Source organism: Ceratotherium simum, chromosome 2 (assembly GCF_057802395.1).
Source record: "Ceratotherium simum simum isolate JZ-2026a chromosome 2, ASM5780239v1, whole genome shotgun sequence".
Taxonomy (NCBI): domain Eukaryota; kingdom Metazoa; phylum Chordata; class Mammalia; order Perissodactyla; family Rhinocerotidae; genus Ceratotherium; species Ceratotherium simum.
This window is the reverse complement of record NC_141901.1, coordinates 96,834,054-96,861,944: the sequence shown is the minus strand read 5'-3', so window position 1 is coordinate 96,861,944 and position 27,891 is coordinate 96,834,054. Positions and strand designations below refer to the sequence as shown.

General features: G+C 48.0%; 1 protein-coding gene across 1 annotated transcript in view; it reads left to right on the top strand.

Moving 5' to 3' along the window:
• The window catches only part of ROR1 (ROR family WNT receptor 1), a 375,729-nt gene that overhangs the window by 132,530 nt on the left and 215,308 nt on the right, over positions 1 to 27,891 (top strand). The gene's annotated exons all lie outside the window — the stretch shown is intronic.

Here is a 27,891-nt window from a genome sequence, read left to right as displayed (position 1 = left end):
AATCACCTGGGAATCATCTTAAAATGCAGATTCTGATTGGGGAGCTCTGCGATGAGACCCGAGAGCCTGCATTTCTGACAAGCTCCCAGGGGGCAGGGATGCTGCCATCCCAGTGACCTCTTTCAGTAGCAAGACGTCAGAGAACTGAGTAAATGGCAGAGGAATCACGAGAAAAGTAAAGGCAGGAGCATATAGTCACTTTCACACCAGAAGGGTGGCAGGTTGGGTTTGCCATGGACCCCAGCAGAGCACTTAGTGTGATTGTCATTATCCTTGCCATTACCATGTGCGCCTGCAGGAGTCTAAGAGATTGGACCTTCCAGGCCCAATGGCTCGGTTTGTAACACCTAACACACATTAAAGGTAAAGGAGCAACTCCAGCTGTCCTTCTCAGGGACGTGATTTATGAGATGTGGCAGAGGAAGTGGTGGACTAGAAGGTGAAACCTGCGTTCTCTTCAGAGCTCATTACCGACTCCTGTGTGACCCTGGTTAGATCACTTAGCCTTTCTGTGTCTCGGTTTCCTCATCTGTAAAGCAGGCTAATAACACTGGCCCTGCCCACCTCAGGGTGTGGACATTAGCAGAGGAGGTAGGATGTGCAGAAGCTCATGGAAAAACCAAAGGAGAGCCACAAATGTGCATTTTTACAGTGAAAAGTGAGAGGGCCTTCAGCATAGACAGGAAACGGAGGGTGTCCATGGGCTCCCACTTTGGTTTCGCTCCCTCTGGCGGCTGTTATGACTCTGTATTCACAAGACGTGTAGACCTGCTGGAGAAGCCAGTTTTGTGCTATTTGAGAACAGGCTATCTCAGCCTCTGTTGACAAATAGAAACCTCCAGACTATCACTGCTTGTCCTTCTCGACACCGAGCTGGGAGGTGGGGGGAGCAGAGGGAGTGTAACATTTATTAAGCATTTTATGTGAGTTATTTTACTTCATCTTCACACCACTCCTAGGAGGAAGGTATTATTGTAGTGTCACAGATGAGGCACCTAACGCACAGAAGGGCTCGTTTGCTTGGGGTTCCATTTTGTTCCTTGTAGTAAAAGAGAAGCCTTTGCAACTGTGTAGCTCTAAAGATGTGATTACTTTCGCAAGACTCTAACGTTAGCAAGCTCTGGTATCTGGTTCATAGGTCACCTTGTGCCTGTTATTCCAGAGGTAGATATCATGAATTTAGGATGAAGCCAAGAATTTTGTACTAAACACCCATCTGTTTGCAACAGAATGGGAGAACTGTTGCAGAATTCTCTGATTTTTAAATTCACAAACTTTCATAAAGAATTCTACAGCTCACCTCTCCTAGGAATAGAGGAGGCTGCAACTGAAGACAATGGCCTGTTCTTTTTAGTATTTGAGAAGGAGGAGGATAATGATAGGCTTTTATTGAGTAATGTTCATATGCTTTGCAGGCCTAAGCCCTTTACACAGATGGTTCATGTCATCCTCACGTGGCCCTATCAGGTTGGTGGTTTTATTACCTACGTTTTAGAGAAGAAGAAACTGGAGACTTGGAGAGTTAAGAACTTTTACAAGGCCTAGCTCTTCCCCGGCGGGTCAGCCTGGACTCAGTCCTGGTCTTCCAGGCTCTGGCACTCACGCTCTTTTCCATAGACCGCCATATCCAATGGATTAACCGCTGTCGTTGACCATCCGGGTTTAGAAATTGGCAGTGGCTCTCAATGGGAAAGCGCTACTTGATACTAATAATAATAATAATTAATAATAATAATGGAAACGACTGCCAGCTTGCTCTGCTGCTGGTAGGGTCTCCTCGGTTGGCCCTGTCACATGCCATCATATCACAGGGCATGTGAGATCACAGGGCTGAAATAACCCTGGGCAACTGATGTAAAACAGGTTGCACGTGACACCCGCCCTTGGATTTCCTAGCATGGTGCTTCCGCCCCCTTAGCTCACAGAATGCTTGATTTACCCGCAGAGTGCTGGGTCCCTGAAAGGCCTTCCTGCAGACAGTATAACTCACAGACCCAGTGGAATCTTGAAAGGCACAAATCATTGGAGGCACAAATCCTAGCCTAGTTTGGGCTAGTGACTTAATCTCTCTGAGCCTCAGTTTTTTCATCTGTTAAGTGGGGGATAATGGTAGCACCTCCCTCTCAGAGCTATGAGGGTTAACTGAGCCAGTGGTGCCAGATCCATGGTAGGTACACAATCAAAGAGAATCATTGTAGCCTACCTTCTTCTGGATTCCATCAACCTGATTTTTCTCTTTCCCTCTCCTCTCACTTACTGTCCATCAACACAGTCTGTCACTTTATCTCTAAATTATGCCTTGAATCTGTTTTTCGTGCCCAGCTACCACCTTAGTCCAAACCAGCCTCATCTCTAGCCTAGATCTAGATTACATGTAGGTTACTACGGTAACCTCCTTCCTGGTCTCCCATTCCTACTCCTGTTTGACGGAGCATCCAGGGTGATTTTATTAAAATATAAAGAGGATTATTCACTCCCTTCCTTAGAACCCTCCAGTGTTCTCCACTGTTCTTAGGAGCAGCCTGTACCCCTTCCCCAGGGGTCATTACCTGATCTGGTCCCTGCCCACTGCCTCACCCCCACCACATGCCCCTCACCCCTGGGCTCACTGTGCTCCAATCATGACCTTCCTTCTTTTCCAGGGATGTGCCAAGCCCAATAGCCCGAGGGCCCTTGCACCTGCTATTTGTCGCCTCTGCCTGAGATGCTGTTCCCCAAGATCTTTGCATGGATGAAAATGGCGGGCATTTAGAGAAGTCTCCCATCTTCTCAGTAGAAGGTCACCATGTCCCTCCTACAATTACTTCCTAACATGTTACTGTTTTAATTTTCTCCATGCACTCCTCACTGCCTAAAATTTTCTTATTCATTTGCTTAATCGTTTATGGTTTATCTGCCCCCACTAGAAGGTGAATTCCATGACTCTGCTCACGATCATGTGTCTAGTTCCTAGAAAAGTGCCTGGCATATATGAGGCACACAGCAAACATTTATTGATTGAATGAATAAATGTTTATTAAAATAAACAAATTGAAAAAATAAGAGGAAGCCTTTCAATATTTATCTTCAGCCTAAGGTTTGGCATGTAGTGGTCGTGGATAGGCCTAATGGGAAAGAGAAGGGAGGAATCAGGCCATCTTCAGAGCAATAGGGGTGTGGGAAGACGCCATCTCCTTCAGCCCGCTGCCTCTAAACGCTTTCATTTGTTCCTTCAGTTATTCAACAAGAGTCTGCTGCATGCTGGACTGTGTGCGAATCCTGGGCTTGTACCATGAGAGATCTAGGCTCAGCCTTGACCGAGCTTATGATCTGACAGAGAAGACTGGCATTGAGCATATTTCCAGATGAGACAAGTATTTAACAGGGAGAACTGAGCAGGAGGCCCAAGGAGCATTGTGTAGGAGGCCCTGTTCTGGAGGATCCGGGAGGCCTCCCCAAGGAGGATGTTTAAACCAAAACTGAAGGATGCCTAACTTTGCCCACGTTTTCTCATGAATTTCTTATAATCAGCCCTTGAGGAGGGTGCAGAATTGTGCAGGTCGGGCCAGCGAAGGGGGTTGGAAATACTCCACCCAGGGGACACTTTTTCTCTCGTCTATTTATGACGTAGCCCGTATGCACCAGCAGCGGCTGGAGGGATGTGGATATCTTCACTGTAGATGAGGGAGCTGAGGCTTCGTGAAGGAGGGTAATTTGTCCATTTCACGCCATTAGTAAGTGGTGAATTAGGCCCACGTCTTCAGGACTTCCAAGCCCCCCACTCCTTTATCTAATTTTAGGTGTACCTATGCCTTTGTGGTCATGAGGAATTTAAGGGTCAGGACATCCCTTCTTATTGATTTTGTTTCCTCAACCATTTGGCCTGTTCTGGATCTTTAGGAGTTCAACAGTTGACTGATGCTCCTTTCAGTCCTAACAAAATGTCTCAATATCCATACTCCTTTGAGATCTCCCGGCAAGTGAGAAACCAAATGCAAGTAGCTCCCATTTTGCCAGCTGACCTAATGATTTGGCACACTGGGGCTGCGTGGTTTTGAACCTCAGGGCTGCCTCTGAGTACCTGCATCCCCACGCTTGTGCGAGGCACCAGAACTCTCTGTGACATGGCCAACACGATCTCAGAGAGCCGGTCGGGGAAATGCTCATGAAGTTGATCTCGAAGTACTTGGCAATTGCAAGGTTCATAAGAATCCCTGGTAAGAATAATTAACTTATTTTGGAGGACGGCTTTTCTTAGGAACGCTCCGTCTGCAGTGAGGGTGGGCCCCTCATCCCTGTTGCTCCTGGCACGTGTTCTTCTCCGAGTTACATTTGTAGCAGCCTGGGTGGTTTGTCTACTTAGAGCCATCCAGAAAAGTCGGCGGGAAAAGCCAACAGGCTGTCGGCACTTAGAGCCTGGGGTTGGCACCCGTCACGGTGAGAGGCATTGCTTTTATTAGCAACTTAGTCATTTTACGGCAGGCGAGGCCGAGGTGCCTCATATGCAGACTCAAGATGCTAATGTGGCTCTTAACGGTTAGAGGAGCAGATCTCACAGCATCCCACAGCAGTCCTGATCAGAGACGGAGCACACCTGCTGCTCGTGTGGTGATAGATGTGATTCATATGCTGGCTCTAGAAAGACTTGCTGCCAGTCTCGCCTAGGTCAGGTGGGTGATGTCTGGAGCCTAGTTCTGCCACTGACTAGCTGTGTGACTTAGTGATTGCATGACTAACCTCTCTGTTCTCATCTGTAAAATAGGGATGTTAATGGCATCCTCCTCTGAGTTGTTTTAAGGAATAAGCAGGTTAGTACAGGTGAAGCACGTAGAACAGTGCCTGGTCTTAGTAAGTGCTCAGCGAGACTGGCTCTCATTGTGGTGAGACTGCAGCTGGATCTCCACGCTGCACCTCTCGTTCCTCCTTGGAGGCCTTTAAGGGATGCCTTCGGACGAGCCTGTAGTCTGAGCTGTGCGGCCCACTGCTCTTTTCCCTGTCCTAACAATGAAAGCACCCAGTGTGCCCTCAGATCTGCCCCAGTTAGAGACCCAAGTTCCTAAAAGTCGGAGGGAAGGGTCCGGAAATTTAACACAGCTGGGGCGTCCCAGATGCAAAGGATACATTTTTAAAGACTCATTACAGTTTAAGCCAGCAAACACGCAAATGGGCAGATAGATGCTTCCTGCCTCAGGGATGTGGGGTTTCCACCCTCTCCAGTCCCTCCCTGCCACCGCCCCCCCCAAGACCCCCTGTGTGTTTTCTTTTTCTTCCTCTTTCTTGTCGAATATACTGTTTCCTAGGTCTGTTAGTAAGCACTAAATATTGGGCGTCTATCCTTTGGGACACTGGAATGGCTGGTGTGATGAGAGAGAGTCATGGTTCCTAACCTGGGGAAGCTTTGCAATGTCAAAAGCAAGCTGAGAAATACATGCTTATGTGTGAGGATGTTTGCCCTGGCCAGATCCCGTTCATTCTTTAAAACCCATTTCAAATATCGTCTCCTCTAGGAAGCCTTCCCAGAATTCTCCTTGCACAGTTAGCAGTTTTCTTTGGTTGCTTCCATAAAACTTTGACTGTAACCTCATCGAGATTGCGATTATCTGCTTGTCTGACTCACACGTTAGACTGGGAGTCCCTTGAGGAAAGAGACCACGGGAAGCCGTCTAGAGGGATATTGTGTAGTTCTTGTTTGTCTCCAGATCCCTGTACTTGGGCACTCGGTATGTTTGTTGAGTGAAATGGTAAATAAACGTAAATGGTAAATAATAAAGTGATAGCAAGCCTTCACCGAGTGCCTCCTTCCTCCCTCCGTCCATTGTAACTGCAGCCGATGGTTACTGAGGGCGTCCTGTATGCTGGGGACGTCTGCGTCAGCAGCTCACTTGCTCATCCTAACTGCTTCGTGAGGAGGCATAACTAGTGTTGCCTTTACAGGTGAAGAGATGAGATGCTCAGAGAAGTTGGGGAATTTGGCTGGAATTCCAACCCAGCAATCTGACCCGGAACCTGGCCTCTGACAGCTACGCTCCACTGCCTCTCACTGTGGACTTCAGAGGGAGGTTTCGGATTTTTAACGGTCCTCCTCTCCCACTTTGAAGGCAGGGATTCTGGCTTATTGGACGCTGCTGCAAACTGACCTAAGTCAGTTTCCATTCAATAGGGGACAGGTTCATTTTGGTGGGTTTGGGAACTGTATCTCCTTCCCAGCAACCTATGTTACAATGAAAGCCAGTCATAGGCTAAATTTTTCACAAGTATAAGCATTTATTAGCCAGCAAGTATAAAAATTATCATAAATCCCTGTCCTATAGGCCCCATGAAATCCCTTCCAGCTGTCCTGGAGGCCTGCCAACCATCCTTGCCTCGGAAGTTCAGGCTGAGACGAGCACACTAATATTGAGCATGCTCCTGTTGAGGCCAGGGATCTTGCCAGACTTAATTGACTTGTGTCATGTCAGGGTCGGCCAGTCTTCCGGCTGCCTCGGGTGACAGGCTCCCTGTGCCGAGGATGCAGGGCCCTACAGAATTCTGGACCTCGGAGCTGCCCCCGGGTCGTCTTTGTGCCAGAGTAGAGATGCTCATGCAGCACTGCAAGATAATATTTCTTGAATGTTGCTCATTTTACCAACGAAAAATTCTTTCTAATGCCCCTTATTGATTAATTAATGCTGATTGATGACTCCTCTGTGCAGACTTAGACAACAATATTTGAAGTGCTCACAGTTGCATCCTTTACATTCTAACTAACCATCCCTCAATGTGAATTCCTAGGTAGGGTCCTTGAGATGTTAATAGCCACTCCCCCTAGAATAGAGATCTCTGTTTCAGCTGTGTAGATGTTAGCCATCCATCCCTCAGAGGTAGGTTACGTTTAATTTAGAAACACACGTGTACATCTCGCCATCAGTGATGCAGGGCTTTAAAGTAAGTCACAGCCCACGTGACAGCCTGGCTCCTCCGAGGGTGTGTGGAATAGCGGAAGGAGGTGGGCTTTGGTCTCAGGCAGGATGTGGACCTGTGTCCACTGACTCTGTGGCTCTTGCTGTGTAGGAGCGCTGTGCAGAGGGGTTTCCCAGCTGCCTTGGGGGAGCCTGGCATCTGCTGGGTCTTCATTCCACCAATTTTCACCTGAAGATTGAAGACTGGACCTGGGTGGTAGAAGGGCAGGTGTGGGGCCAGAAAGAGTTGGTGGAGTGGGCGGTGACAATGCTGAGCCTTCTTTGCCCACTGGCCCTGAAGCCCTTTATCTCTGCATCTCTGCTGTAGTTGCCAGCAGTTCCGAAAGATGCCTTTCCCTGCCCAGTGGCAAGACCTGCTGTTGAGGCCAGGGATAGTACCGCACTTAATTGACTTGTGTTGAAAGTTACAAGAACTGATCCTCCCCTTAATTTTCCCCAAATTAAACACTGTGGAAGGAAGAGATGATGGGAAGTGACCAAGAGTCCTGACAAAGGGTCAGCGTAGTGGTGACTCGTGCCTCCTCTTGTAGCTGTGGGACCTTGGCCAAGCTCCTGGGCCTTCCACAGTGAGTCTCTTTTCCTTATGTGTAAAACAGCGTTAATAACATTGGTCTCAACTGGTTGTGCGGGTCAATGAGATTCTCCATTTAAGTGCCTGGCGCTGGGCAGGAGCTTAATCAATGTTCCTTTACATTCCCAGAAACGCACCTGGATAGCCTCGCCTGGGTTTCAAACCCTCGTTCAAATGTCTGGCACATGCTAGATGCCCACTAAGTATTTGCTGAATGAATGAGCGTGGTTGCTTTGCTCTCTTTCAGAGGTTTTTCAGCTGGGTTCCAGAAGGGTTAAGGCCATTGAAAGATCTGCCTTTAGTGGGCAAAGACACTAATATTGATTGAACACCAGCTCCCACCAAGAGCTTTACATGTTATTTAATTACAGCAATCTTGAAAAACTGTATTACACCTATTTTTAAATGAAGAAATTAGGGCTCTGAGAGGTTCAGTGAGAAAGCCAAGGTCCCTGACCCAAGTGGTGGGATTGGAATCTGTCCAGAGCTGATGCCCAGTCCCATGCTCCCCCCCGCAATGGGATGAGGGTGTTGGGCTTACATGTCTCAGGCGAGACATGCCACCTGCCTGAATTGAACATATCAGACCCACACCAAGTTCCACATCTGAATACCTGGACATAGGGTCTGTGTGGCTTATGTACGATGAGCTGCTGTGAGGAAATGGAGGGAAGCTGGGTGAGGCTGATTGGAGCCGCAGGGCTTGGGAGCCGGGCTTTGTCTCAGCTCGGCCTCCATTCAGCTGCTGCCTTGTAGGGGCAGGGTGAGTTTGGCTCAGGGTGTTGGTGAGGAGCAGTGTCATGGAGGGCAAGAGGCCGTGATGGCAAACGTCAGGGATTCGATGATGATGACAAGTTCAAGAGCCCGTGGGTGACCTACAGGGGTGTGGAACCATGTGACTGCTGTGGAGCAGGGGGCCCCGGAGCTTTGCGGCGAGGGCCCTGGCTCTGAGCTACACCCTTCTGGTTTGAACCCTGCCCTGCCACTCGCTGTATGACCTTGGACAAGGCCCAGTTTGTGCATCTGTGTCATGGGCATGACGCTGCTGATACCAGCCTCATTGCTTTGTTGTGTGGAGTCAAAATGATATCAGGCCTGAGCAATTTCCAACACAGCATCTGGCTCCAGAAAGCATATAAACAAATGTTATGTCTTGTCATTGACCAAAAGGCCGCATTCTACCCTGAACTTTACTTATTTCCTCAATGGATCTTGTGGGATGATTTTGACAGATAAAGATGTTTACCGAATTCTTACCCCCAGACTTAGATTTTGGAGAACTGCTGGGCAGAATCCAATTGAAGACATATTTAAATTTCCCAGAAAGAAAACATTTGGGTTGGCTTTGGCAGGGTTTCCTTTTTTAAAAAGTTTATTTAGAAACTTTTGCTTTTGTGATGTCAGGTTCTTGAGTGACGGACAGCCTGTGTCTAATGTCTGGGGCTGAGAAAATCTAGGAAGAGTCCGGCCCACGGGGTCAAATGGGCCTTTCAGACAGAGCCTGCCATAGATTTTCGGAGGATTTAGATGATGTAAAGGGGAGTTAACCCATCCCACATTGTAAATTATTTTTTCAAAGGGAAAACAAGGGAGCCAAGAAACAATTTGTCATGATTCTTTTACATTTTGACTCGGCAAGAACTCAGCAATCTGCCCTCCATCTGCAGCTCTGTGTGATTTGGGGGAATTTTCATAAACCACACATTTAAGGGTAACCTGTTAGTTTTTTGTTGAAATGTAAAATATGATTCAGTAATCCACCCCCAGCCCCACCATCACACCAGAGGAACAAAAACGATTGTCCGTGTTCCTTGACAGCAAGAATGAATTTTCAGCGTGTGGTTAGAGAAATGAAATGGAGGGAACTTCATGCTTATAACTAGCTTTGCCAGGCCAGGACATCGTTTGCTAGCTTCAGACAGGCTAGGATGCAATTCTGCAACTTCTGAAGTCCAGGCCCTGTTGACCACAAAACAGTGAAGTTGTTCATCTTCCAAGTTCAGCACCAGTAGTTGAGCACGTTTACTCTCCCAGTTCTAGGAGAAGAAGTACAATGATGAATAGATGGTTCCTGATGGGGACTTAGAATTAATAACATTGATGATGATGATGGTGATGGAGGAGGAGAAGCAGCTGCAGCAACAGCTGCCCTCCCTGCAGCATCTGTGCTGGTCCCTGCCTGTGTCTCTTCTCATTCTGGCATCTCGCAACAGCAATCCCTGCTTGAAGTAGGTTCTTTTAGCCTCATTTACTAGAGGTAAGGAAACCCTTCACATCCCCATTTCCCTGATATTAAACAACTTTCTCAAGTCTCAAAAGAGAACAGATAGATCAGCTGGGATTTGGACCCGGTCTGCCTTTCCAAAGACCGTGCCTGAAACCAGGAAGCTGCTCTGCAGTATCTGAAGCACGAGTAGGGACATCGCTAGACCGTGGTGGTGCGTGTTAAAGCACAGGTGTCCAGGGGCTTGGGGAAGACACATGAGAGACTCACTTTTGATGGTGTGTTGGGCGTGGAGGAGGTTCCACGTGAGCTGGGTCTGGGATGTGAGTGAGCAGGAAGGGGAGGGAAGGCTTTGCCAGCAGAAGGCACAGCTAATGGGGAGTCGTGGCACACTGCGGGACACAGGGGAGGGGTCAGGTCAGCTGTAGAGGACGGCGCAGGTCAGCCCACGGTGTCCTGACCTAGAGAAAATCAAGTTTCTCTGACTGAAACCCCCACTCTTCACCATTCAGCACGTGTGTTTTTCATTCTATGGTTGGGTTGCCGGGAAGGCCTCTTCTCAGGATTATAGATAAAGCCCGCATACTTGATTCCTGAGAAAGGAAGCCAAGACCGTATTTAATCACAAACTGTACAGTGTCAGAGGGGGTCCTGGTACCCTGTCTTGTCACAGCCCTGAGTGGCGGTAATTTACAGCTTGAGACAGCAGCTGGGGCAGGAGGGAGGCTTGAACGCAGGCACATTTGTTGGTGAACCGTGGTTAACCCAGAGGTCAGGAGTGGTTTCTGTCGAGCACGTTAGATAACTTTGGAAGCGTCTGATGAGCTGCAGGTAGCCGTGCAGGACATCCGCACTTGTGATAAAAGGAGTTATTTACGAGGTAGCTGAGGTTTCCAATGTAAAAGGAAAAAAGTCCTGTAAATTATGAAGACTCTGTAACGAACCCCAGTTGGATGTTGCTGGCATTTCTGAGAGGGTCGTGGGGAGATTAGCCAGGAATAAAACAGGCAAGTCCATCTAAGTGGTAGCTGGAATTCCGGGGGCATCACCTGCTGATTGAAAGTGACAGTCCAAAGGAATGCTGGTGAGCGTCGTGGAGAAAGGATTAGGGCCGGCAGCCTTCCCATTGGATGTCCTTTGTGTCATGAGTTGCTATGGAAAACTCTACTGGTGTTTTCCAGCTGATCTTGTATTGTCTAGAAATAAGTGAAAAAAATCGATTGGTTCCAAAGACATTATCACAAAGCATTTATAATCTATTAGTTTCCTGCCTCGGCTCATCAAAGCTAAGAAAAAAAGACGGTGCTCTAAAGTGAGAAAGTAGACACCTCAGACTCAGCTGCTTTCTGAATTCTCTCTCTTTTTTCCCTACAGAGCAATCATTGTTGTATTTAACAATGGAGTACATGCTTTGGAGGAATAATGATTATTTTTTAAATACCGTCACCTCAAATGCTGGAAGGTTAGCATTCTCTAGGATACATGACTAAGTCAAGAATTGTTTTTCTAGAGAAGTATGGCTGCTGGAAAAGTAGAAATTAATTAGGAAGAAAGAAAGTGTACTTGGCACTGTTTAGATTCTTTTCTTCTTTCCTTCCTCGTCTGCTAGTGTGCATTCAAGCCGCATACAACGGGACATAGTGACCTGAGAACTGGCCTGGGAAAAACCCATCCCGCCAGTGTCCCCTCCAGCTGGAGATCTGGGCAAGCGCTGTAACCCTGCTGAGCTCGGAGACTGATACGCACCTTCTTTAGCGCCTCACGAAGGTTGTTGTCAGGATCAAATGACGTTCTGTGTGTGAGCTCTCTGAACCTTTGTCAAGTCCCAAGCAGATGTACAGTGATGAAAGTCAGCCCTCTGCGGGCAGGGACTGTACCTGACTTCCGCCCCTTCACATCCCCATTTCCAAGCACAGGGCCATCCCTTGGCTGCCGTCCTGGACCTGTCCCTACTTCCCGTTCTGGACTGGGATTGAAGCTTCACAGGCTGGAGGCCTGCCCTTCTTCCACCTGGGAATATCCTCCTGGTGCCGGCACTGTCCCAGGGGGACCCTTCCTCATTCTGCCACATGTTTGTTATATAATCTCTCATTGCTCATTTGAGAGTCCAGACACTCTTCTAACTTCTGCAGATGTTATCAAGGATTTAAAGAAATCACTTACACATATGTAGTGACCGCTTCTCGCCTTCTGGTGCGAGCTGCCTCAGGTGGCCACCTTGGCATGGCTGGCTCAGGGCAGTGAGGAATCCCAGTGCTGAGTAGGGAAAGGGAGGGTCCCCACTGGTGGTACAGTTGTCAATCAGAGCCCTAAGGTGCTCCTGGAAGATGGGGCTTACCTGAGCCTGGAGGCGAGAAGTATGACAGGGGAGGGAGTTAGTATTCTTTGGGCGTGTTTTCGTTCTTCACAGGACACAGATTACAAAGGAGGAAGCTGTTCCGTCTGTGAAGTTGGACGAGTTGCTTCTTCTGGTGATTAGGTAGTCCCGTTACCCTAGAGCCCATTTAGACAGGCATGGTGTTGCTCAAACACCGGAAGGCTCACAGCCGCTCTACCGCAATGCTCTTCTGCTTCAACGCTAACCACCAGCAGCTTCTACTCATCTCTCCTTCCAAATCTTAACTCCCTCTTCTCCTCCCAGGCTCAGCTGGGATTTTACCTCCTCAGGGAAGCCTTCCATGATAGCCCCCAGAGCACATAGCTGGCGTGGTGCTCCCTGCACCCCTCTTAGTGACTTTCCCAGCACCGAGCACCATTTATGGTACCTCGGCCCCCAGGATGTCGACCAGAATTCTCTCCACTGTCATCCCAGGGCCGTGCACGGTGCCGGCCTGGAGTTGCTCCATAAATTCTGATTGGATTGTTGTTCCATGAAATCTCAATTTAGCCCATAATTTTAATCGCATCTTTCACTAAGCTAGGTTTTACGTTTTGGTTTATTGTTAATTTTTGTTTTGTTTTATTCTTAAAATTTGGAATTTTATTAAGGAACAAATTTCGGCTTTAATTTCATTTCCTAGAATCCCCTGGGTCATTTTCTTTCTTTCTTTCTCTTTTTTTTTTTTTGTGAGGAAGTTCAGCCCTGAGCTAACATCCGTGCCAATCCTCCTCTTTTTGCTGAGAAAGACTGGTCCTGAGCTAACATCCCTGCCGATCTTCCTCCACTTTATGTGGGACGCTGCCACAGCGTGGCCTGACAAGTGGTGCATCGGTGCGCACCCGGGATCCAAACCCGGGCCGCCAGCGGTGGAGCTCACACACTTAACTGCTACACCACGGGGCCGGCCCCCTGGGTCATTTTCTGAAGGAAAAAGGGTCAGGTCGATTTCCAGAATGCCTGATCATCCCTTAAGAGAGAAGTGATCGCCTTTCCCACTTTATTTTCATTGTGTCTGGCAGTGGTTCTCTAACTTTGACGCATGTTAGAATCATCTGGGAATCTTTCAAAAACCCCGATGCCCAGCTCAGCTTCAAACCAATTCAGTCAGATATCTGGGGGCAGGAGCATCGGCATTTTTAAAGATCCGAGGTGATCCCTGGATGTGCAGCAAAGTGAGGGAACCCTGGTGTGTGGGGTTTTTGTTGTTATTTTTGTGAAGGTGGTATATCAGATATAACTAAGGAGTAGAAGCTTTCTTTTTTTCCTGAAATGTAGAGAAACGAAGTTCAAGGAAACAGTTTGGGGAACACATTATGCATTCTATTTTAATGAAAGAGAAAATGTCCAGACATAAAGTTGCTTTTCAGAAGATCAGAAAAATTATTATTCATAAAACCAGTATAGGTGAAAAGTGAAAGATACAAATGGAGGGAAAATCTACCGACTGGGCCTCTGGAGCATCCCAGAGCACATGCTTGGAGCCCGGTGGTCCTGGACCTGGGTTCTGATTCACAGCTCACCGGCTGCGTGGTCTGGAACTGGGCACATGATACCTCTCTGAGCTGCTATACCTAAAATAGGGATGTAAATACATAGTATGGAGGAGAGGTGTGAAGATGAGAAATAACGTCCTTGGAGGACCTGGTACTAAACGTTGGCTCCATTTCCCATCCCTTTTCCTGTATGTTTTGAGTTGGTGGATTCCGCTTCTGTCCTACACCTTTCACCTGTAACAGGCATGCAGGGATCCCTGAGGTTTAGAGAAACTCGCTTCCCCAAGCGCTTTCTGACTTACCAAGGACGACTCCGTGGGTTTCTGCACTCATTTCATTGTGATGGGTGAAAGCGTGCATGGGAAGGGAAGAGCTGGGAGGTGGATTTGAGTGTCCTGCAGACAGGAGCGGGTCAAAGGCTCTGTTCTGAGGTATCCATCTTCCAGGAAGAGTCAGATGACGAGTTTCTGGCTCTGCAGTGATTCATGAGCCCCACGGGGAAGGCAGACTTTCATTCTTTCAGTCGTTCTTTCAGTGACTACATGCCAGACTAAGAATAGAAGTGTCAGGTTATACCGTTCCCCACCGTAAAGAACCAGACATCCTTGAGAAAAAAGGCTGGTTCCATTGCTGGGGCCGGGAAGGTCCAAATAAGCCTGGAACATTTTGTTGTGCCAGAAGGTAACGTGATCGATGATGTCAAGAAGATAAAGAACCAGCATGAAGGCGCTTTAGCTGGCCAAATCAGGGACACTTTGGTGATAAAATAAATAAGGACAGTAATGGATTATAACCCATTGAATAAAATAGGAATCCCTGAGTCCATTCTGTGATAGATAGATAGATAGATAGATAGATAGATAGACAGATAGATGATAGACAGAGATTGAGATAGAGAGATGGGGAAAAGGCAAGGCCTCTTCCTTACAGTGTAAGCCAGCTGGTAAATGCAGAGGAAGTGGTGGATTTGGGAAGTCACCATTTTGCAACCCGAGAATTGTTGGGCAAGAATCTTCAGTGGATACTAAATCTGAGGGGGAGGTTTGATAAGAAACAGGATGTTTGTGAGGTAGAGTGTCTCCCCATTTATTGCTTATTGGTTATGAGTGGGCAGATGGTAACTATACTGTGAGAAAATGGACATCTTGGCCAGATGGTCAGGCTGGTGTCACTCCTGGGAAGCAGACAGACATCATGAGGCACCCAGACATCCAGATCCAGGTGTGTGCTGCACTGAGAAGGGCACAGCATCCCTATGTGCTCTTCTGGCCGGGAGTGCAAAACCTGTATTGAGTCATGAGGAAATACAGACAGACACAAGCAAGGAACATTCTGTAGAATAACTGGCCTGTGTTATGGAAGACAAAGGCTGAAGGGGACGGAAGAAACATGCCCACTGATGTGATAAGTGATCCTAGACTGGGTGTTGTGCCGAGGGGGAAAATGCCAGGAAGGACATTATTGTGACGATTGACACATTGGAGTATGGGCTCTGGATTAGATGAAAGTATAGATCAGTATTAAGTTTCCTGAATTTGATCATTTATTTTGGAATATTCTTATTCTTTTTGTATTGAGATATAATTGGCATATAACATTGCGTAAGTTTAAAGTGTACAAGATGTTGATTTGATACATTTCTGTATTGCAGTAGGATTACCACTGTAGGGTTAGCTAACACCTCCATCATCACATCATGTAATTTTCATTTCTCTTATGTGGTGAGAACATTTAAGATCTAGTCTTGTAGCAACTTTGAAGTACATAATACAGTGTTGTTAACTGTAATCACTATGCTGTGCATCAGACCTCCAGAGCTTATTCATCTTCTAGTTGCAAGAATATTCTTAAAAAATACATACTGAAGTTATTAAGGGGTGGGGGGGCACGAGGTATGCAAATACTCTTCAATAGTGCAGAAGAAAATAAGTTTCACACACAGAATGATATAGCAGCTGTGGTGAAATGTTGAAAATTGACAAATCAGGTAAAAGAAGGGTATGTGGGAGTTCTCTAGGTTAGTGTTGAAACTATTCTGTAAATTTGAAATAACTTCAGAAGGACAGTTGTTAGGAAGTATTTTGATATAGTAAATAAATAAAGCCCAGCAATCTGCCACCGCTTAGCTGTCTTAGTTTGGACAAGTCATTTAGGGTCTAATCCTCAGTTGCCTTGCCTTTCTGTTCATACACACACACACACACACACACATATTTTTTTGGTGAGGAAGATTAGCCCTGAGCTAACATCTGTTGCCAATCCTCCTCTTTTTGCTGAGGAAGATTGGCCCAGAGCTAACATCCGTGCCCATTTTCCTCTACTTTACATGGGACGCTGCCACAGCATGGCTTGATAAGCGGTGCATAGGTGGGCGCCTGGGATCCGAACCTGTGATCGCCGGGCCGCCGAAGCAGAGGGCGTGAACTTAACGACTATGGCACCAGCCCCTGCCGTGCCTTTCTAATAGGGATAACATACCCAATCCCTTCAGCTCTAGGGCTGTGTGTGTGGAAGGCTTCCTGACTGCGGAGTGCTGTCGACGTACCCAGTGGCACTTTGATCTGAACACCAACTCACTGCCACAGCTTGGGATTGGTCCTGCCGGTTTATACACCAGTTCCTTGTGTTAGGACATCCGCCCCCTCACTAAACTGTGAGATGATGATGCTACTCCCCCTCTGCCATTAATAATAATAATATACTGTCTACCACTGGCACAGTACTCTATAGCTCATACAGTGCTTTCTGTGAGCCTGGCACCACCCCAGTTACTTTACCTGTATTATCTCATTTAATCATTACCAAAACCCTATTAGGTAGGCACTGTTATCTCCATTTTACAGAGGAGAAAACTGAGGCGAGAGGAGGAGGCAGAGCTAGGATTCAAACCCAGTGCTGACCCTGGCCAAAGGAGCCTTTTTCTAAGTTTCAGGAAAGAGTGACACGGGCTAGCAACGTCCTAGGGTTCAAGCCCGGGCACCCTGCTCTCAGCTTATGCTCTCAGCAAGAACCCTCTGCCGCCTCTGAAATCTGCATCTTCTGTGCTCAGCATCCTTCCCGGCACAGACCTGATAAATGTCTGTGGAATGAAGAGTGGGGAACAGAGTGTTTGGGAAAGTGCCAAGGCCCCGGAAATAGACGGACCCGCCTTGGAGCCAGCCCCCTGCCTTTACCAGCTGCTCTCTCTTCTCCCAGCCTGGGTCCCCGTGTTGGGCCAGGACAGGCTCAGCACAGGGAGGATGCGGTGGATGGTCACCATTCTCTCCCACCTCCTCCTTTGCCTTTCTTCTTATCCTTTCTGAACGGCTCACTGTGGATAGCGTTAATATTGCTTTGAAACAGGCCTTCTTTCTCTTGCTTCTGTTACGATTTTTGCACACCGTTTTTATAGTAAGGTGATGCCTTATTGCCGTGATTTACTTTTTGTCTCCACTTCGATCGGTTTTCTTGAGGACCAAGGGTCATGCTGTTTTCATCTCGGTAAGCTTTCGTTATTGCCCAGCACGATGCACGGTCCTGGGAGCAGGGCCACTGCTGGCCCACGTCACACTTTTGTGAAAGGTAGAAAAGGCGCCCCCTCTGGCCGGGGGCAGCTCTGCAGGCGCAAGGCCGGGTCAGCCGCCAGCACGTCCGCGTGAAGACAAGGCGCTGTCCCGGGAGCGCCCCAGTCTGCGGCTGGAGGCCCGGCTTGGCTTGGGATGTAGTGGCGCTGCATCTCGCCTCCCACGCTTCCCCCGCAGCTGGCACTGTGTCGTCCCCAAAGGAAGGACTGTGTGCAACAGCCACGCCTCCGTGCTACCCGCGAAGTGCTTGTTGAATGAGTGAGTGAACAGGTGGGTTGAATGAATGATGGGTGGCCGGGTGACACAGCCCGTCCTGGATTCCCTTCCCCTTCAGCCACGACTCAGCCGGAGACGTGATGCCGCGGCCGCTTTTAACGCAACCCCAGAGCCCAACCGTTATCTTCTTGGTCAGGTTTTTCGCCTTTAATGATGCTGCCGCAGCATTTTCCCTGCCTGAAATTCTGAAGTGTCAGGGTGGCTGCTCCCCTGTAACAGCCTTTGAGCAGAAGCCCAGTGGAGGACCAAAGCCGGTCAGGGCCAGCACCCAGTCCCACGCTGCCCGTCCCGGGTCGGAGCGGAGGGTCTCTGCATGGATGTGGCTCAGGGCCGGCCCTGGGCTCCGCGTCCTTGGTCCTGAAGAGCCCGCAGCGGAACCGCGTCCTGTCCCCCCAACCCGCGCCCCACTGTGGTCCTGGGAAGCCGCTCTCCCGGCAGGGCAGGCGCGGGGAGGAGAGCGCTTCATCCGGCCCGCTGAGGCACTGGCGGCACCCACGCCGGGTGAGAGCTCTGCCCTGCAGGTGGGCTGGAGCCGGCCGTCACACCTGGGAGAACCTTGACCTTGTCGTTCCGTTACAGGTAGAGTCCTGTCTACCCTTCACTTGTGATTTATGGTTATTCTTTTTCAGGTAAAATAATTTTCTTTTAAGATTGCAAAGTGCTAAAGCATTTGTTACAGAAAAGCTATGATAGTAAGACAAAGAGTACTCACCATCCCACTCAGCCATAACCGCTGTAAATACCTGAGTTTACCCGCTCTCTGTCTCCACCCCTACACACACACACAACGTTGCCTCGCCTCCATTTATTCAGCGCATTTTGGAACAGGTTGGAAATTTTTAGAGATTACACCGATTTGTAATGTGATCGAGTAATCTACGAATGTGAAGTATTACTACTGTGTTGGGAATGGAGGTGAGATTACATCTTCAGTTCCGCGGGTACATGCTTCCAGTCGGTCATGCCTGCAATGAACTTGCTGGAATGTGAGTCTTTCTTTTACGCCAAGTGTACGCCACACAGAGGAACTAGTTCTCAGGAGACTGGCTAAACCCGGCACGTTGTGTTCCATCTTCATGATGAAATACAGATTTCCCATTAAGAGGAAATCTCTTCCTTTCAGAAGATTGAAAAAGATGATACTTACAAAAAAGGGAGGGAGAAAGAAAAAATCCCAGCTGGTTAAATTTAGGGCGCTGAAAGAGATCCAACTGGCAGATAATCCCTGGCGGTGGGCCCACGACATTTTCATTTGATTGTGCGTTGGATACATTTTCATTCATTTTAAGCCCTTGCCTTCAGTATTTTGTTCCTTGGAGACAGGCAAACTAGTATCAATAGCTCTCTTGGTCTCCATCAAATGGCTTGATTTACTTAAGTGGTCTATTTTGTTATTCCAGTAAGAAGGGACTTGTGTTTGTTGATGCATGTCCGAGAATGATTGTGCAAAGAAATTCTGAGATTCTGTTTTTGTCTGTCTTCTCATTGGTAGACTTGTTTTAAACTCAAAGAAGATGTTGGATGAAGTGGTAAGTGTGGGACACTGGGACCAGGGCACCCTGGACCCAGAGTCAGGAGACCTGGCTTCTCATCCAGCCCTGACACTGACATGGATACAGCCTTGGCTAAATCGCCTGATTGCCTCAAGCGTTAATTTCCTCATCCATAAAGCTGGCATAATCGTGTCTTCTCTGCTTTTCCCTGGGGGATGTTGTAAGGATAAAATGACCTAATCTAGTGGCTCTCAACCTCGGTTGCACGTTGGAATTACCTGGGGAGGTTGTAAAAAATACCACTTGCTAGGCCCCACCCAGACTGATGAGATCAGAATCCACGGGTGTGGAGCCTGAGCCTTGGTAATTTTTTACATCCCAGGAGATTCTATTGTGGAATCAGGGTTGAAAACCATTGAAAGTCAAGGGGATGATATATTGGAAGGGCCTAGAGTGCAAGTCATGGGAAAAGATTGAAACCATCCACGTTAGGATGGTGCGTGCAGTTTTCAAATTGTGTCACATGGAGACCTATTAAGGGTGTATAGGACAGTGGATTTCAAACTTTTTTGACTGTAACCTAAGAAAAAAAAAATCACATCCCGTTACACACGCTCAATAACACATAAATGTACTCAGTCGCATGTAAACCTAGCTTGCACGGAACAAAGCTTTCCCTTTCTATATGCGATTCACTCTAGTACTTTTTCCTTTTCTGTTCCATTGCAATTTAGACTACTCTATTTCACTTTTTCTTTTTATGCTGGTGGAGAGCCGCAGAATTGGTTTAATGAGTGCTGACTTGTAATTTGAAAAACAGCGATGAAGAGATGGCGTATTTCTGGAAAGGGGCTCCCCCCTCTCTGATGTTTATTCCATCTAGTTCAGGTTGAATCTGCTGGTGCTCAGATCCACTTCCCCACTCTCCCTCCCACCCACAGCTTTTCTTGTTGCATCAAACACACCCACCAGGGCTGTCCTGGTTCTAAATGTGTTTGGCCCTTCATTGGGTGACGTGGAGCCCTGCTTTCTCTTCCACATCCCACTCCCTGAAATGGTAGACCTTATCCACTATATGCTATACTTTATACCTCGGAGAGAACTTGTGAAACAAACTCCACCCGCATTGACAATCGAATGATATATAGTTAACTAAAGAAGTTCCTTAGCATAAATACAAGAAATTACAGTTAATAGATAGCTCTGGCTGCAACATGGTGCTGATGACAATTCTGGTCTCTCTATGCTAGAGAACTTCGAGCCCCTGGGTCACATGTGGGGAACAAAACCGTCTCCATCTTGTTCTACCCAGACCCTCTTCTGCCCGTGCATCTGCTCCCCCTCTGTGTATCATTTCAAGTAGGTTTGTTCCAGCTACAGAGCGTTCTCAGCTTCCCTCTCTGCCTCATTAGCAGTTTGGCTGTCACAGCCCGGAGTCATCTGCTGTCACGTGTCTTTAGCTCTGGCTTGCTATTGCTTCTGTTTGCTGGTGTGTGGCTGTGGGCAGGTGTGCCCACAGACGTGCTCTCTAATATGCAGCCTCCTCAGATACCTCCTGGTTCCTTCTCTCTGCTTTACTGCCTTGGGGGCTAGAAGGTTTGAGGGGATTTGGGCAGGAAGAGAACATCTTCCGGGCATAACTATTTCTAAAATTTTCTCCCAGTTCTTTTTCCCAACGTCTGTTTAACTATTTTGTGTGTGTGTTTAATTTGTGCTATGTTGCCTCTAACTTTGACAATGGCACAAAGTCAAATATATTCAAAGTTTAACATATTAATTGAGCATACTGACTTTTGTTATTCTCATTTAATTTCTAAAGCAGTCTTTGAGGGCCGGCCCCGTGGCTTGGTGGTTAAGTGCGTGCACTCCAATGCTGGTGGCCCGGGTTCGGATCCCGGGCGCGCACCGAGGCACCACTTCTCCGTCCATCCTGAGGCCGAGTCCCACATACAGCAACTAGAAGGATGTGCAGCTATGACTTACAACTATCTACTGGGGGCTTTGGGGGGGAAAAATAAATAAATAAAATCTTTAAAAAAAAATAATAAAGCAGTCTTTGAAGAGAGAGATTATACTTTCCACTGTATGGAGAGGACAGCAGGCTCGGAGAGGTGAGGTCACATATGTGGCTGTTAAGTGTCAGAGGTGAGATTTGAACCTAGCTCTTTAGAGTCTGAGCCATGACCCCTTTCTTCAGAAACAGCAGGGCTCTGTGTATCTGTGACAGGCAGTCCTTGCTACCTCAAGGCATGTTTGACCCAAGACAGAAAGGCTGGTGGGAAGGATGCCCTAATGCCCATGAACTTGGTGGGAACCACGATAGGCCTGGTTCCCGAAGGAGATAATTAGGCTTCACAGACCTGTCGCCCTTCTGAAGCCTGACTTTTGGGGGTCAGCCTTGCCCGTGGCTACCATGATTGACCAACATACCAAATCTTTCCTGACAGTGGGGGCCAAGTTAGGCTGGGAAAGGAGACTGGTGAGAAGTCGATCCACTGCCCCACCCGTGTCCCGCAGGGGACGCAGGCCGTCCTCTCGCAGACGGCTGTCTCGGTTCCACGGTGATAGGCGTCCTGAGTAAATACTCCGATAGACTAAACACACGTTGGCCGAGCTGGCCCGGGCGCAGCAGTCCCCGGAGCGCTCCAGTCCGGTCACCTTCGTGGCAGCCCGACTTGTTAATCATCACACTGGCAGGCTGGCCAGAAGGGAGACGGTTAGCTTGGGGCTTGTGCGTTACCCTCTATGCTAATGTGAGCCTTCTTAGGACTGTAATTTCCGCTCTGACCTCCGTGGACAGTCCTTATAGAGAACACAGACGTAAAACAATTCCCGAAATGTCAGGGAGAAATTGCATCTAATGGGGGTGCCTCTGCCAAGGAAAACATACTTCAGTTTTAAAGCATTCCCCTTCAAACGGGGAAGTTTGGAAACCCCTCTTGGGTCTGCGCTGGGGCCTGAGCACTTTTCCACGTCCTCTAATAAACCGTAATGCATGTACCAGCCAGCTCCACTGCAGGCCTCTGGGACCCAGGGGACTGCCTCTGAAGGAGATGGGGCAGCGGGTGACAGGCGACAGCTGAGACCTCTGTGAAGTGGTACCAGCTGGAAAACCTTGCTGGGGGTCAAAACAAGAAGATTTACAATGGGAACCAACACTGTACACCGTAATATCCTACCTGCATCTGTTACAATGGAGAACATGATCCCCACCTGGGTCTTGAACCCTTGGCCCTCCTGACACCTGACACCCACGGCTAAGGAGCTTGTCCTCCACCCTTTAGCATTTTGTATGGGAGACAAAATTCTGTCTGTCTTCCAGAATTATTTCTAAATACAACTTAGAAATAATAATAATATATGGATAATACTTGCTATCATTCTGAGTGTTTATAACAGGCCGGGAATAAGTACTCTACCTAAATTACCTCTTTTCAACCCCCTCAGTAGCACTGCAAGAGAGGTATTGCTGTTATCTCCATTTCACAGAGAAACTGAAGCACAGAATGGCTAGACAGCTTGCCCAGGATCACACGGGAAGTAAACGGCTGACCTGGAATTTTTAAAACCATGCTCCAGCCCTGTGCAGGGTGATCCACTGGGATAACAGGAAGAAAAAACGAAAAAGGAAGTAGTAGAACTTGTCTTTATACACAGTTTTTATCTAATCCTTTACACGTTTCTATTTTACGTACATGTTCTATAAAATACAGCATAATCTACAGAACTACATGTGTGTAAGTTCTGAATAAATGAATATGCATATAATGGAGGGTCGAGGTCCATATTTTCTACTCACGGGTCAACCAGATTTGGAGATTTCTGCATTAACCGCTAAGTCCAATTGAAAGAAGCGAGTTTCTTTTCTTTATGAGTAGCTGATGTTAATAATATTGTGGAAGTCTGATACTGCCAGAGGGTGTCAGCCCCTTGAAGGCAGATATCTCTGTCTGACTTGCTCATCACTGTGTTCCCAGTACCAGACCTAATGCCTCGGAGGCACTCAGTGTGGAAGGTGGCCGTGGCTTTGGAAGCAGAGGGGGACGTGCATATTGAACGGGGTATTGCTGTCACGTTGTGAGACGTGGTATGTCCAGTGACGTCGCAGTGTGTGTGATGAGGTATCCTTCACCAGCAGCACAGAGCCCAGGTGCGGTGCAGGCCTTCAGTGCCCGTGGCGTGGTTTCCGCATCCCGTGGACACGTGTGACCCTCCCCGTGTAATGGAGAAGACAAGGGTTTCCCTGAGCTGAGGAAATGGGGGAAGGTTCCAGCGAGGAGGTAGGATTTGAGCCTGGCTGTGGATGAGTGGGAGGGGAAGAGCCACATTTGAATAGTGTCTAGTGTGCAGACCTGAACTTGTCTTACTCTGTGAGGTAGCCTGGTTTATGCCCATTTTATAAAGGAAGAAACCGAGGCGTGGCGTGGTGAAGCAGCTTGCCCGAGCGCGCGCAGCAGGTTCTCTGACTGCGGTGCTGTTCTCTGTGCCGCGCTCCGCCGCGGGCTGGACGGCATTCTCAGCATGTGGCTGGAGTCTCAGCTAGAGCTCTTCTAGGTGCTGAGGGCTTAGCAATTCGCTCTTTCAGTGACCTGTCTGGTTTTCTCGAAACTGGAAAGATTTCACATCATTTCCACAAGTGTTTAAGTTTCTCAAAGGGGATAACCTGGGAATTTGAGGACCTTAGTAATTTTCTCCTTCTCAAATACCCGAGTCCCCGAGTCCAGCCAGTGCCCTAACTTGTACAGTTTGAGCAAAATTGGCCATGTGTGTGTCTGGTGTGTGTGTGTGTGTTGGTCGGTGGGATTTTCATTTCTCATTAGACAGCATTTGTAAACGTACTTATTTTCCCTGAGTCAGTCTGGTTGTCTGGACCTTTGTCTTGTGAGTGTCTTGAAGATGGCTTCTTTCTTATCTGAACCTCCAAGAATGCTCGTAGTGGTTTCCAAGGTTGGCTGCCCATCAGGATCATCTGAGGTGCTTGTTAAACACCCAGAATGTCCCCCCAGCCTCTGGAGATTCTGACTAAGTAGATTTAGGGCGAGGCCCCCAAATGTATGGGAGTAGCAAGCATCACAGGTGAAGTTGAGGGCGGCCAGCCAGGTTTGGACTATGCTACACTTTCAAAGGAAATAAGAAGGGATGCCCCATAGAGGTTAAACTGTTCTGAAACCAGACTGAAGGAAGCAGAAAATGCAATGAAATTTCATCAAAGCCTGAACTCAGTGGGGGGAGATCACCACTCATCGTGGGGAAGGATGAAGAAAACACAACCAAAAGCTTTCATCAAACAGACAAATAATAAGCCTCATTAAATATACTAGCAAGTCACAGCATCTCCAAAGATAATATGTGAAATAAAGCCCCAGACTTTGCATCCTTCCTGAGTACAAAGTTCTCTCTGGGTATTCTGCTGAACTTGTTGAAGAAACAGCAGGACCGCAGTGACAGCAGTAAGTGATTCCTATTGCTAAAAGGGTCCTGGCCCACCTTCTCAGAGGTCACAGGGAGCCATGGAAGGGAGGACAGTTAACTACCCAGTTTCTTTGCCCTGATCCTATTTATCATTTGGGTTTTCAGAGAACGTGGAAGATGGCTGTTGGGCTCGTTTTTACACAGCAAAGCTTTTAGATCGCCCTTTATGGCAAACGCTGTTCCAGGCACTGTGCGCTCTCGAATAGACAAAGTCTCTCACGGGCTGACATTCTTGTGGGAAAGACAGACGATAGATGAGTGATGAAATATTAATAAAGATCATGTCAGTGAATGATAAGGGACATGAAGAAAAGATAACAGGGTAATGGTGGGGGACTGGGGAGAATTCTTCTCTGAGGGAGGACAACTTTGAACGGAGGCCTGGTTGGCCAAGCGAGTGCCGTCTGAGCTGAGTGCGTGGTCCAGGGAAAGGGACTGTGTGGAGGGGGATTTCCCAGGAAGCTTCTGAAGGTGGCACTTCTGGCTCTGCCTTCCATAGCCTCTCCAAGGCCCCGGGAGGTGCCTTAGCTATTTTGCATTTGTAATTATTCTTAAAGACACACCCTCCCACCTACCCATCCCTGTTATATAAGCTTCAGGCCCCACAAAACCTACATCTGCGCCTGGGAATGTGAAGTATGAAGGTGTGAAATATGGATGAACTTGGAAGAACCTATAGGAAAAAAGAAAATTAGTGTGCAGAGAGCTATGCTCAAGGTGGAGTGTGGTGCTAGATTCATTCCTTCATTGGTTCATTCATTCATTCAATGTTAATTCATTGAATAACAGTCACCGACAATTAAAAAAACAAGTTAAGTCCTTGTCCTAATGGAGCTTCCATTCTCATGGAGAGGAACAGAAAATAAAGGAATACATATATAAAGTGCCAGGTAGCAATGGTAAGAAGTAGCAGGTCACGGCGGGTACAGACTGTGTGGGGGAGGGAGGCAGGAGGGTTTGCTGCTTTGGGCAAGGAAGGCCTCTCTCATAGTTGCCATTTGAACTGGGATCTAGAGGAGGTAGGAGTGGGCCATATGAGGAAGAATATTCTAGACAGAAAACAGCAAATACAAAGGCCCTGAAGCAGGAACATGCCGGGTCTTTTGAGGAAGTCCTAGATATAGCAGAAAACAGGGCTGCATTCTGGAGGCCCTAGGTAGGGAATCTGGATTTCATTCTAAGAGCAGGGGGCAGCCTTTGGATGCCCCGTGCTCTAGAAGCCAGGGAAGGAGGGAACACTGGGTATCAGAGGCCTCAGAGCCAACTTCAAGTTGGGCCTGGGAGGATCCAGAAGGGTAGGCAGAGCTCAGCCTAAGGAGAAGGCTGAGCAGGAGCCACAGCAGGGGCCCGGGCATGGAGTGGCGGAAGGAGACCCGTCTCTGGGCCAGGTGACGGGGGCCCAGGCGTGGAGCTGCCGCTCCCCGAGGGAGAGTCTGCGGAGGAGGCTGCACAGGTGAGATCTGCCTGAACCACGGAGAGCCTTGAAGCCAGGCCAGGGGGTTTGATACTTATAGTGTGGATTCTGGGAGGCCACAGTAGAACGGTAGTGACTCCAGAACTTCTGTCTAGGAATGTTTGGGGTAGCTTTCTGGTTGGAGGCAGGGGTGATGGAGAGGGGCAGAGGACTTGTCTTAGAGCTGGGAAGCAGAAGTTTTTACCCCGATTGTGTGTTTACTTGAGGGTGGCTTTTGGGGAGGGTGGTGGTAGAGATTTGAGGTCTTGCCCTAAAGCTACCTTGCAGAGCAACCACACTGTTTTTACTTGGATGACGTCCTGTTTGGAGTTAATAAAGGGTGGGGGCAATGAAAATTATGGGGGCTTAACACTTGGCTCTGTCTCGGGAGAATGAAAATTACATAATGAAGGCTGTGACTTAGGAAGGCTGACCAGAACCAGTGTGGGGAGGCATTCATACATTCAGGGATTGTTTATGAAATGCACCTGTGTGCCAAGTGGCTGAATGGAACCTGCATAGTCCTGAGTTCAAACCCTATTTCTACCACTTACTAGCTGTGTGACCTTGGACGGGTTTTATTTAATCTCACAGAGCCTCAGTTTCCTTATCTGTAAAATAATAATGACAATATCTACCTTCGTGGTGGTTGTGATTAGAGATAATGTGTATAAACTGTCCGACCCAGGGCTCGGCACCTAGGGCACTCAGTTGACGGTGGCTCCTGCTGGGTCACGGTAGATGGGGACACTGGCACAGGAAGTGGTTCTGTGGCAGCACATCTGTCACAACGAGGGCCTTCGTTAGGGTGAGGTGGGGACTGTAGGACAGGTGGTAGTTTTGAGGGGCTTTGAAGACCCCCTTAAATAGAACTTGGGACCTGAAGGAGAGGGTGGATTCAAAGATAACCTGAAGGTTTTTAGCACAGAGAATATGGAACTATTTGAAGGAAAAAAAGAAAAAGTAACTGGGAAGAAAGTGGACTGAAGAAGAAGTCATAGTTGAAGGTGAGTCTGACGTAGAGCTGGGTGGAGACACTCTCTGGATTTGGGGAGATACGGTGGATCTCAGGAGTGAAACCTGAGCTGAGCAAATGGGGTTAGTGTAATCATCTCTGTGACAGAGTGCTAGTCGGGGTGTGAATTTGTTTGCTGTAACAAAGACCCCGAATAACAGGGGCTTATACAAGAGAGAAGTCAGAGCCTGAGCCATCTTCCAGTCTCCTGTCTTGTTGCTCCACCTTCGCTAATCTGTAGTCCTCATTCGAGTGGGCCAAGATGGCCTGCCAGCATGCCCGCATCCCATCCAGATGGAAGGGGAAATGGGGGCAACAGACGGCATGCCGCTTCTCATGTTCCATTGGCCAAACTTGGTCATATGGTCACCTCTAGCTGCAAGGGAGGCTGGGAAATGTAGTCTTTCTTCTGGGAAGCCTGATTCTTAGCTACAATTCTGTTATTTTGGAAAATGTGTTTGGGGCAGCTAGCAGTCTCTGCCACTGAGCGTATTAAATAAAGACCTGAGAATGGGTAAGACCATGGTGAGAGTGGAGTAATGAATTGGACTTTAATAAGATTCTGTTATGGCAATGGAGGGAACTAAGAAGTTAATGAAAAACATGGAGGCTAGACCAGCAGGCAGAGCAGGCTGGTGTCATTTGTGGGATGGAAATGGTGGGCAGCTGTGTCAAATCCTGCAGTGTCCAAGGGACTTGGACTGGTGATTAGGAACTCACTGGGGAACGGTCTCAGTGAAGGGGACAGGAAGAGGCTCAGACACGTGGAGGCGGTGGGCGTGGGTTGCACTGGAGAGGGTTGGTAGTCAGAAGGACCTCGGAAGAGGGTTGGCCCCACAGGGGCCAGCCAGGTTAAGTGAAATTAAGTTCACATGTCTGAAGGGGTTTACAGATATTAACTTTACCTTTTTTTTTTTTTTAATTGGGAAGAGCTTTTAAAGAAAAAAAATCCTCTTAACTGAAAGGAACTAATCCTTTTAGGGAGTTTGCTAATGTAGGCATAAATTTTTTTC